The sequence below is a fragment of the Camelus bactrianus genome, chromosome 18, assembly GCF_048773025.1.
Source record: "Camelus bactrianus isolate YW-2024 breed Bactrian camel chromosome 18, ASM4877302v1, whole genome shotgun sequence".
NCBI classification, from domain to species: Eukaryota; Metazoa; Chordata; class Mammalia; order Artiodactyla; family Camelidae; genus Camelus; species Camelus bactrianus.
This window is the reverse complement of record NC_133556.1, coordinates 34,128,912-34,139,500: the sequence shown is the minus strand read 5'-3', so window position 1 is coordinate 34,139,500 and position 10,589 is coordinate 34,128,912. Positions and strand designations below refer to the sequence as shown.

Below are 10,589 nucleotides of genomic sequence, written 5' to 3'. Positions count from 1 at the left end.
GAAGAGGAAGTATCAGTGGCCAGGCTGCGTGGCAGGCTCTTATCCCAGGCAGCCCCCGTTCCTACCCTAATGGCTGAGGCTGGGGCCGTGCGGTACCTCTCCGGGCTCCGGGCCTGGTCCACGTCCTGAAGTGGTGGCAATGCCATGCCGGCAACACCCTCCCTGCCCAACCGAGAACCTTGGGCACCTACTCCGCTGCAGCCCCAGAAAACTGAAAGTAAAAGTGATCCTGAGCTTTGCCCCAGCCTTCCTGTCCCTCAGCTGGTTTCTTAGAAATCAGCTGCCAGGGCTGTCAGCTGCAGCCTGGACTTCCTCCCTCACCTGACGGCCTCCTCCCCGGGTGGGTGCCATGCTGTCGACAGAGACGGGAGCAGAGGCCCGTGCTGGAGTTGAGGGGAGCCCCTGGAAAGCTCAGGGGTCATGCCTTCATCCCTTCCTGTGTGCCGTGTGCCAGGTGCCAGGGGAAGAGAGAAATCCGAGTCCATCAGAGAGTTAGGAGAAAAAGGACTCAGGTAGGTTTCAGTATCGCCTGATCCAGGCCCCAGCAGGAAGCTGGCTGGAGGGTCTGTTGAGGGGGGTGTGGCACCAAGAAAAGAATAACTAATTAGCCTAGGAATCATGGGGAGGAGGGTGGGCAATGTGAGTCAGGGGAGGCTCCCTGGAGGTGTCACTGTCTGAATCTTAGAGTGAGTAGGAAAGAATTCACCTCGGCAGCCGAGGTGGGGAAGGGAATCTCAGGCAGAGGGAACAGCATGTGCAAAGTGACCTATTGGTATCTCCCATAATCTGTGTAACTGCTCCTGAAGTACGCATGTTTCTCTGGTTTTTGCAGTTGAAGAAACTAAGGGTCAGAGAAGTGTGGTGATTTATTTGCCCAAGACCTTACAGCTAGAGTGGAGATCTGAATGCAGCCCCCGTGCCTAGCCTCTTCTAAGTGAGCCTTAGTTAGAACCATGGATCCTCACTGGAGTGCTCCCTCTGCCTCATTTAAATTCTCAGCACAGCTCTGTAGGGTGATGTGGATGGGAGAAAAAAAAAAAATAAGGCTCAGAGAGGTAAAGTGACCTGCCTAGATCACACAGCCTGCTAGGTCAGAGTAGGGATTTACACTCAGGTTTGTGGGACCCCAAATTGCCCCCTCCTTCCTCTATATGAATCATCCAGGCCCTCGCAGAACACAGACCTGACCTGACAGTCTCTGTCCCCATGTTCTAAAGAGATGAAGGGGACAGCAAGTACAAAGCCTCAGTGGCTGGAAAGCAGGGTCCACATGGGGTGTATTGTGAGCTAGAGCTTTGCTCTCAGGAGTTTCTCTGCCCCATTCTGTATGGTTCTGAAGGGGCTGCCAGTCACAGAGCCTTGGCCACAGGTGGATGTGGGCCAGACCTGGCCAATCGGACTTCCCCATGCCTCAGTTCAGGGGAGGCACATGACCTAAGCTAGACCAGTCTGAGACCCTCCTGGGACTTTTCTGCTGAAACAAACAGGAATTCTTTCCTCTAAACAGAGGCCCCCAGTTAGCCATTGTGCCCACTGGATCAAAAGAGTGGCAGAGAAGGAGCACCAGACAGGGCCCTGATGCATTGTGTGAGCCCCTGCATCCAGCCATGCCTGAAATCCACCTCTGGACTTACCTGTTACACATACCACAAGTTTCCTCTTTTGCTTATGCTTGTCTGAGTTATGTTTCTATCACTTGGAACCCAAAGAGTCCTGAGAATCAGAATTTGAAGAGCAGCAAGGGGCAGGGGTCAGGTTTGACTGGAACGTAGGGCAAGCGAGTGAAATGGAACTACTCATCCTACGAAGAGGCAGAATAACTCTCCCACTGAAAGAGGCGAGACTAGTTTTGCCAGGAGCTGGGGCCCACGGTGATCCCCTCTCTCGCTGACGTCTGCCCTCAAGGAAAGCTGGAATGTGGGCATTTTCACACCTCCTGATTCATGGTTGTTAATAACTGACTTGTTTTGTGCTGGAAAAAAAAAATTCCACATTAAAAAAAATTTTCCTTCCCATTCTTTTTAAAAAGAGACTATTTTTAGAGCAGTTTTAGATTCACATCAAAATTGAGTGGAAAGCACAGTTTCCATATCCCCGCTGCCCCCACACACATACAGCCTCCCCGCTCCACTCTCAACAGCCCACATCAGTCCACGTGTTTAACTCTCCATGTTTGTTGTTAAATTTGTAAAAGAATCTACCAATAGTCTTAGTATGAAATACATTATATATATTTTCCTGATTTCTACAGATATATGTATCTGGTCTTTAAAAAAGATACATGTATGGGTCTTTATGACCCATATCGGAACCCACCTTTTCCGCTGAGAGTTTTGTGAGCAGTTTTCCAGGTCATCAGCTGACAAGGTAGGGATGATGGTACCCGTTTCATCAGTGAGGAAGCCGAAGCCCAGTGGGAGCAGGGAAGGGGCCCATGTTGACTTTGTGATCCACATTCCATTGGATGCTCTCTACTGTCCACTGAAGTTTTGTTCCTTCTTCATGGATGGGAAAACTACTGTTCAGAGAGGAGAAGCTGCTCTGGTCAAGGGCCCCAAATCCCTGGGCAGGTGGGGAGGGGCCACTAGCCAGCAGCGAGGACATTAGCAGGGGCTCTGGGAGCTTTGTTGTGAGGGGAGGGAAGCTCACCCTCCCAGGAGCCCTTGAGGTGTCCCTCCAGCCTTCCCTCACCCCTGCCTCAGCTGGAACTCCTGAAATTTCCAGGGTCCATCCAGTGCAGAAACCATTTGTGCCTCTGGCTAATTCTCATGCTTGTGCTCATACCGAGTACCTGCTGTGTGCTGGACACTGCTGGGGGCATCACATGTACCTTTCTTACCACCCGGCAGGGTAGGACTGTTAGTATCCCCATTTCTCAGATGAAGAAACTGAGGCCCAGAGAAGTGAAATGACTTGCCAAGGGCCACACAGCTGACATGTGGCAAAACCAAAATGGGATCTTGGTGAGTTCTGAATCCAGACAGAAGCATCAACATCTCGGTCGGGTCTCTGACCTTGTAAATTGTTAACAATGCATGCACGCATGCACGCATGCACGCCAACTGGCTGAGGGGTCTTGAATGGTGTGCTACAGAGCTCTGGCCTCAGCTACATCCTATTCCACACTCCCAGATTCCTTCAGGAGAATCCAGATGACCTGCTTATCGCAAGGATGGTGAACTCACTGGGCAAAAGAGTTAGGATCTCAAATGAGCCCTGGATAAAGACATTGAGTGAACGCCAAGGTGAAATTTAAGACATTAATGTAAAGTCCTACACTGGGGTTACGAAAAGCAATCACCTCAATGCAGGATGACTTCTGGCCTTAATGCCATGGTTGAGTGGAAACTCAAGACGGCCCCTGAGCTGGCTGCAGCTTGCGCAAGTTGGCAATAGGACCTTCCCAGCAAGGGTGTTCAGGATGAGAAGTGACACGTAGTGACAGTGTTGGCTTACACACCTGTGTACACGCATGTTGAGCCCTCGCCTCATGCCTGCACATGGCGCATGCTCAGAAATCACAGGCCACATTCAGGGTTGGTGACAACGAAGAACACTTCCACCCATCCTGGGCACACGCTGCATGCTCAATAAATGGCAGTTGCTGTGGATTTGATGAGGGGAGGATTGGGAAGAGAATGGGTAACATTTAGGGTCACTATTCTCATCAGCAAAATATTATTAAATAGGAGATATAAAGCATGTACTATCATATGACATGAGGGCTATTCCTTACTGAGCACTGCTTACATACGCACTGGGCTCAGCTTCTGACACTAACTCGTTGAATTCTTGAAACAGTCTTGCGAGTGGATCGTGTTAGGCTGAATCGCATGAAATTGCTGCTATTGTGGGTCAAAAACACAAGAGTATCAGCAATATCGTTCAACCTAACAGTATCTTCATTTCTACAGATTAAGTAAACCCCTCTGGCTGGCAGGGCGTGGAGGTGTCTGCCTGCTCAGAGGATGCAGATTTTTGTCCTTGGTTCCTCCCTTCTCTTCACCCACCCTCTCTTTCTGGCTACCCGTGCCCCCACCACCCCGCCCCATTGCGGCCAGGTCTATATTTACAGCCTGGGTTTCTGTGAAGTGGAGACTCAAGGAAGTGACTTATTCCAGAGTCATCACAGACACCCAGAGATAATGGCACTCAAAAACCTTCAGTTTCTGACTGCCCCCCTCGCCCCCGCCAATATGGGACTTTTTCTTCCCCCCTCTGGATTTCCAAGGCTCAAACCAGTAAGACAGAAACAGAAATTGTGCATCTGCTGACCAAGTATCCCCTGTCTGGTGGGCAGATGAAATGGAGTGGGAGATTTATGTCCATTTTGCTGCCAGTAACACTGAGGCAAATCTGTGCTCAGCCTGGTTGCCAACTGCCCTAAACAGGAGTAGAGAAGAGGGGGTGGGTTTCCTAACATCTGGGGTCCCAGCTTGGCCCAGCTCAGCCCAGGCATCCAAGGGGCTATTGGAAGGATGCTTTGGATCAGCCCTGCCCTGCCACTCCTGGAGATGTTGCCAAACTAACAGCCAAGCTGAGGGGGCGCTGGGCCCGGAGGGGTGGAGTATTTCCAGGTAGTCAGACAGAGATAGAGGGTGGCAGCTGCGGGGACAGCGGAGGAGGAGGGAGCAGCCTGGTCCCCACCATGCACAGCCCGCCCGCCAGGCACAGCCGGTCTTCGGGGAAGTCGCCGAGTCGGAGTTCCAGGAAGCGATAACGCTTGTTGAAACCTCTTTCTTGTGGCCTGGTCTCGTCACATGGCTTGGTGGGGACCAACGTCAAGCAAGGCCACAGGTCTGGGCCAGCTCGCACCCTGGCAGCTGCTGCCACCCTTTGCTCTTCCCCGGTGGGGAGGCGGGGGTTGGGCAGGAAGGCAGGCATGCGCTTCCACCCAGCACACCTGCTGGCGCTGAGAGCGGAGGACCCCTGGGCCCGAGGGTTGCTGTGAAAGCACACAGTAGGTGCTGAGGAGATAGAAATTCTTTGCTCCTTTCCCATGAAGCCAGGGAACGTGTTTTTCATCGTTCTAGAGCAGGGCTTCTCCACCTCGGCACTACTGACTTTTCTGTTGTGGGGACGGTCCTATGTACGGTAGGCCATTAAGGAGCATCCCTGGCCTCTACCCGCCGGACACCAGGAGTACCCATACCCCTCCCCCACTGTGACACCAAAAATGTCTCCAGACATGGCCAAATATTCCCTGAGGGACAAAACCCTGATCTAGATGCAGTGCCTGGTACATAGTAGGTGCTTAGAAATTAGTAGGTCTTCAACCCTGATTGGTTCATTTTTATAGCCCACCACCTGGCATGGCGGAGGTGCCAAAGGGTAATCTGGATAATTTGGGAGGCCGTAGCTCCACACCACTGATAAACACACCATCTATATAAAAACTGTGCTGGAGGCCTGGAACTTGAGGACAGTAGCCTGAACTGGGGGTGGGTCAGGCTGCCACAAGCAGTAAAGGAAAAGGCCATGTGCTTGTCGGTGAGACACTCCTTTCCACATCCCTCCACGTGGTCCCTGGAAGCTGGCCACCCCGCTTCCCTCCCCTAGGCAGGGGGTTGGGGGATCCTCTTTGGAGAAACTGACCTGCCTAGGAGAGGACCTTTCAGATGCTGACTCTAGGATTCAACCATGACCGTCAGATCCTGCCCAGTCACCCGGATGAGACTCACCTGCCCACACGCCCTGCGCCAAGCATGGAGCTTCTGATGATCTGTTTTCAGTTTGCCAGTCTTCCTCACGGACTCAGAGCCGAGGATCACTGGACACCTGAGGCAAGTCTGTACAGTGACAGTCAGAGATCAGAGATCAAAATCAGCAGAGGAGAAGAACTCCTAGAAAACAGGGCCAGTGCAGGAAACCTCAAGACAACAAAAACCCTCAGAGAAATGAGAGATGTTGCATCTGTAAAACAAAAGCAAGAGGTTGCATAAAAGGACATTCAGTGAACAAGAAGAACTAGAGAGGTGAGACCAGAAAGAAAAACTGCAGGATTAGCTTCGGAAGAAAAGATTAGGAAATATCCCAGAAAGACAGAGACTGAAAATAAGACATAAAAGATAAGGAGGTTACAGGATCATTCCCCAAGATACAACATCTGGCTCATCGGCGCTAAAGAGAGAACAGAGAAGATGGAGGGAAAATTTTTCCTAAAACTGAAGGACATAAGCATCCATATTGCAAAAGCTTATCAACTACTGCATTAGTTTTCTGTGTGCAGATTACCCCAGCTCTTCATGCTACAGTAGGAAGAATTCTAAGATAGCCCCATCATTTCCCACCACCCTGACTAATCCCCAAGATTTATAATATACTGTGTATATAATAGATTTCGCTCCTGTGATTAGGTTATTTTATATGGTTGATTTTGCAAAAGGGAGATTACCCAGTGGCTCAAACTTAATCACATGAGCCCTGAAAAAGAGCGTTTTCTCTGGCTGGTGCCAGAAGAGGAAGTCAGAGATTTGAAGCACAGGAGAGATTTGCTGCTCTGTTGCTGGAGTGGAGGAGGAGGGGCCCCATGTGGATGAAATGTGGGTCACATCTAGAGCTGAGAGCAGCCCTTGGCTGATATTTGGCAAGGAAACGGGGACCTCAGACCTACAACCACAGGAACTGAATTTTGCCAAAATCAAGAATGAGCTTGGAAGCAGATTTTTCCCCAGAGCCTCCAGGTGGGAACTGAAACCCCAGCTGACCCCTTGATTTTGGCGCAATGAGACCCTGAGCAGAGAATTGCACTGTGCTGTCCCAAACTTCTGACCTGTGAAAACTGTTAGATAATAAATCTGTGTTGCTTGAAGCCACTAGTTTTGTGGTAGTTTGTTGCACAGCAATGAAAAACCCATAGAGCTGCATAAAGCCACGGACATTTATCTCACACCTGTTTGTGTGGGTGTAGAGTCCGGGAGCGATTCAGCTGGGGGGCTCTGGATCAGGGTCTCTCAGGAGGCTGCAGTCAAGATGTCAGCCTGGGCTGGAGGACCCACTCCAGCGGGGGTTCACACACACGGCTGCAGTCAGGAGGCCGCAGTTCCTCACCACAAGGACCTCGCCATGGGGCTGTTGGGGTGCCCTCCCAACATGACAGCTGGCTTCCCCCAGAGCAAGTGGGCCAAGAGGGGGCAACATAGCAGCCACATGCCTTTTATGACCTGGCCTTGGGAGTCACATTGTTATTATCATTGTCATCAACCTAAATCTGTTTCTTCCTGGCCAAAGTGACCCAGGGAAGGTTCCTTAACCACTTTGAGCCTCAGTTTCCTTATCTGTGAAATGGGGAGATACTCTCCACCAGAAGGATAAGAATGAGATAAAGCTCAGATGAAATAAAAATAACAGCCTTTGCAGGACCCAGCACACATCTCTTGGCTTTGAGGAATCCTATTTTTGTCTCCATCTCCCACTCTAATACACAAGTCTAAATCATCCCTGAGATCTTAGACCCAAATAAGAGAAGCCCAGAGCTGGGAATCAGGGAAGGTCTGGGGCCTAAATTGAGCATGGAACAGTCTCCACTCTGATCCCTGAGGTGTGAGGGATGCTGTCCTCTCTGAAGCTGGTCCAGCCCCTCCCTCCTGTGATCTGCCTGATGCTCAGAAAAGTTTTTGTCCACTTGGGTGGCCCCTGGTGATCCCTGGTTCTGCTCCAAGCCTCCTTGGCTCTCCCTGTCACATGCCACTATTAGAGGACACAAGACTGCAGAGGTGCCAACGGGAAGGGTAGGGTGGAGTCTGGCCCTGTGTCAGGGCCCATTTGATAGATTCAAGAGCAGAGTCAGGAGAGGAGGGGAGTGACCTAAGGCAGGTGCTAGGGTGAGTCCCAGCCCTGAGGTTCAAGGCCTGGGTTCTGCCAGCTCCGAGTTAGAGTCCTGGCATGGCTCCTTCTGTTGCATGACCAGAGCACGTGTCTTTCCCTGAGATCATATACTCCAGCTAGAAAATGGGGAGTAACACTGGCATCTACCTCCTATAGGGGCATGTTTTTGTTCACTCACTCAACAAGTATTTATTGAGCACCTACTATGTGCCAGACACTCTTCCTGCCTCTGGGTTCTCAGCAGTGACAAAAACAGACCAAGTCCCCTGTCCTCGGACTTTACAATCTAGCAGGTGGAGGGACAGACCAGAACTACAAACCATGCTAAGGTATATGTCAGATGGAGTGAAAAAAAGCAGGTGGGAGGCTAGGTGGTACCAGCATGGGTTGCTATTTTATTTGGATGGTCAGGGAAGCCTCTCTGAGAAGCAGAAAGCTAAAGGAGGTGAATGAGTTACCCATTTGGATGTGAAAAGAGCATTCCGGGCAGTAGTGAGAGCAAGTGCAAAGGCCCTGAGGCAGCATGTTCAAGGAACGGGGCAAGTGTGGCTGGTACAGTGTAAGTGAGGAAGTGAAGAGTAGATGAGGTCAGAGACATGGGGGTAGGATCAGATCAGGTAGGAACCTGTGGATCCTTGAAAGGATTTTGGCTTTTACTCAGAGTGAGAAGGGAGCATGGAAGGGTTCTGAGCAGAGGAGCTGCCAGGAGGATTAAATGAGACATTCATATAAAGCACTCAGTAGTGTGCCTGGCACACAGTAGGGACTCCATAATTGCTGGCTGTCATTATTACTGTTGTTATTATTATTTAGGTACTAGGAAGCAAATTGGAAACTATAAAAAGCTAGAGGGATGCAAATTTTCATTGCCTGACAGAGCTTCTAAAATGTTTTCAAATGCTCTCATTAAGCATTAACCATGCAAAAGGCAGGTTTCATTTCTTCATTTTATGGAAGAGTGACCTAAGGCTCAGAGAGGTAATGAGACTTGCCTGGTACTGCACAGTGAAAAGGGGCAGAGCCCTACTCACCAGATACCAGGTCTTCTGCATCCAGGCTGATGACTGTTGGTTTGGCCACTGGGGCTGAGAGTCCTTGCTGCAGTGGGCAGGTGGTGGTCCCTGTGCAAAATGAAAGGCAGAAGCCTGGGGGCTGCACTTGGGAGCCTAGAACATCACTGAAGAGAAAAGCCTGGAGCCCCCAGCTCTGACCTGGCTCATTCAGGCAGAACAGATTTGCAGAGACCAAAATACGCCCCAGGGCATCACTGAGGATGCCTGTGGTCCAAGTAACAGGAAGCCTGATGTAAACTGGCTTAAATAAGCTGGAAATGTAATATCTTGTTCAATAGGAAGTCCAGAAGGAGGTAGGTTTCTGGGCTGGTTGATTCGGCAGCCCCACAAGGACACCTCAGACCCAGGTTCCTTCATCATTCTGCTCTGCCATCTTGGCATTGGTTTCACCAGAGGCTGGTCCTTTGATGGCAGGTGCAGTTCCAGGTGTCCATCCAGAAGAAAAATAGAAACCATCTCTCCCCAGGGCTCCCCCTTAGGAGCATGGAAACCTTTCCTAGAAACCCCCAGTGGGCTTTCCTCCTGTCTCATCAGCCAGAATTGGGTCATCTCTCCCTTGTTGAAACAATCACTGACCAGGGACTGTAACTTCCTTAACTGATGTGGAATGAGTGTTGGAGAGGGTGTCAGATTGATTGGCAAAAAAAAAGCCCCAATTTTCCTTCCCTCCCTGTATCCATGCCCTTGACGATACAGCTTTGCTGTTCCTCTCATTAAGAAACCCGTGTCTCCATCCTAGAACCTGGGCTGCTTTAGCCAACAGGAGGGGATGAAAGTGAAGAAGGGACATGCTGCTTTCTACCCTAGGGCTCAAGATGCCTCTGGCTTTACTTGCTCTCTTAGGATTCTGCATTTGTCATGAGAAGGAGCCCAGGCTGGCCTCCTGGCTGATGAGAAGCCACGCAAAGCAGAGAAGAACCATTCTAGCTGAGGCTACCCAAGACCAGCCAGACCTGGCTGACCCACCAGCTGACCGTGGATGCAACAGTACGCCAACCAAGATCAGCCTAGCCCTGCCCAGACCAGAAAAACCATCCAGCCAACCCACAGACTATGAGCAATAGTAAATGCTGATTGTTTTAAGCCACTCGTTCTGGGGATGTTGGTTATGCAGCAGTAGCTAACCAATACAGGGAATGGACCACCTTACACAGTTAACTACTCCCTGGAGGCTAGTCCTTTCAGAGGAGCAGGAAATGTCATTGATTGATTGATTGCATCTTCCTGGCTATGCTGTGCAGGTTCTGTGCTAAATGCAGGCAACTCAAAGACCAATGAGGCCTGGCCCCTGCCTCAGGAAGTCCCTAGACTGGGTGGGAGATGGCCTTGTCAGCTGAAGCTTATAGCCTTCCCATGCTTCCCCACTGCCTGGGAGCAGGATCTGACCCAGCTTTAGCAGGCTGTGTGATAGGTTCCTGCAGACCAGCCTCATTCCTTCCCCTTTCCCCCAACCCTCTGCCCCTGGACCTTTGCAGCTGCTGATTTCTCCCTCTGGATTGCTTTGGCCCACCTTCAATGATTTTCAAACACTCTTCTCCTTTGAGACTCAGCTCAGGTGTCCCATCTCCCAGGAGCCTTCCCAGAATCACTCCCCACTCAAGTCAAGAGTCCCCTTGGGGCTCCCACAATCCCCTAGGCTTCCTCTAGTCCTGCCTCCATCACTCTGCGTTATGAATCTTTATCCTCCAG

At 50.8% G+C, this 10,589-nt stretch overlaps 1 long non-coding RNA gene across 1 annotated transcript; it reads left to right on the top strand.

The window, feature by feature from the left end:
* Positions 1-9,983, top strand: LOC141573938 (uncharacterized). Its single transcript, XR_012500422.1, has 2 exons — positions 1-512; positions 9,744-9,983. It is a non-coding gene; the product is annotated as an uncharacterized LOC141573938 (long non-coding RNA).
* Positions 9,984-10,589: the final 606 nt, after the last annotated feature.